Source organism: Chiloscyllium punctatum, chromosome 8 (genome assembly GCF_047496795.1).
Source record: "Chiloscyllium punctatum isolate Juve2018m chromosome 8, sChiPun1.3, whole genome shotgun sequence".
Taxonomy (NCBI): Eukaryota; Metazoa; Chordata; class Chondrichthyes; order Orectolobiformes; family Hemiscylliidae; genus Chiloscyllium; species Chiloscyllium punctatum.
The window spans coordinates 35,362,802-35,363,833 of NC_092746.1; the positions used below are offsets into that span (position 1 = coordinate 35,362,802).

Below are 1,032 nucleotides of genomic sequence, written 5' to 3' on the forward strand. Positions count from 1 at the left end.
CCTTTCCCTAGCTACCCTCTTGCTGCTTTTGTACATATAAAACATTTTGGGTTTTTCCTTAGTCCTGTTTCCCTAGCACATTTCATGACCTCTTTTAGATCTCCTAACTCCTTGTTTAAATTCTTTGCTTTTTATTTATGTTCTTCAATTGCTTTGTCTGTCTTCAGTTTCCTAAACCTCACGTATGCCTCCTTTTTGTTTTGACTCAGCTCTCGTCAGCCCAGATTCTCAAATTATGCCATCTTTATCTTTCATTTCCACAGGACCAACATCACAGTTCCACATATTAACCCAAGTTCTGCGATCATCTGCCTTACCTATGATACGTTAAATCAAATGCACTTCAGATCACCAGTTCTGCCATGTTCAGTAACCTCTCCCTGTCTGTTCTTCCTCTTATCCTTTCTGGCCTTTGTCTCTAACTCTTCCTCAGTTATTCACTTGCTGACCTACTGCTATGACACTAATTTAAACCCTTCTGAGTGGCACCAGCAAACATCTCTGCCAGGAAAATGTTGCCCCTCTAGTTTAGGAGCAAGCCATCCTTCTTGTACAAGTTTCACCTACCCTGGATAACAGGCTAACGATCCACATAGCTGAAGCTCTCCCTCCTGCACCAGCTCTTTAGCTGCATGTCTTTAGTGCTTCAGCAGCACATATATTAAAATTAGAACAATACAGAGAAGATTAGCATGGCCCCTGCGCAAGAATGACATGCAAATTTGTGAAGCGTTCCATATTTTTTGGGGCAGCACAGTGGCTAAGTGGTCAGCACTGCTGCCTCATAGCTCCAGGGACCTGAGTTCGATTCCAGCCTCGGGCGACCGTCTGTGTGGTGTTTGTACATTCTCCCCGTGTCTGCGTGGGTTTCCTCCGGGTGCTCTGGTTTCCTCCCACAGTCCAAAGATGTGCAGGTCAGGTGAATTGGCCATGGCTAAATTGCCCATAGTGATAGGTGCATTAGGAGGAAGTAGGTGAATGGGTCTGGGTGGGTTACTGTTCAGAAGGTTGGTGTGGACTTGTTGGGCTGAA

The 1,032-nt window shown here is 45.2% G+C and overlaps 1 non-coding gene across 1 annotated transcript; it reads left to right on the forward strand.

Annotated features, from left to right (window-relative positions):
• Positions 1-641: 641 nt before the first annotated feature.
• LOC140480955 (U6 spliceosomal RNA) lies at positions 642-744 on the forward strand. The gene has a single exon (XR_011961433.1). It is a non-coding gene; the product is annotated as a U6 spliceosomal RNA (small nuclear RNA).
• The last annotated feature ends 288 nt before the right edge of the window (positions 745-1,032 follow it).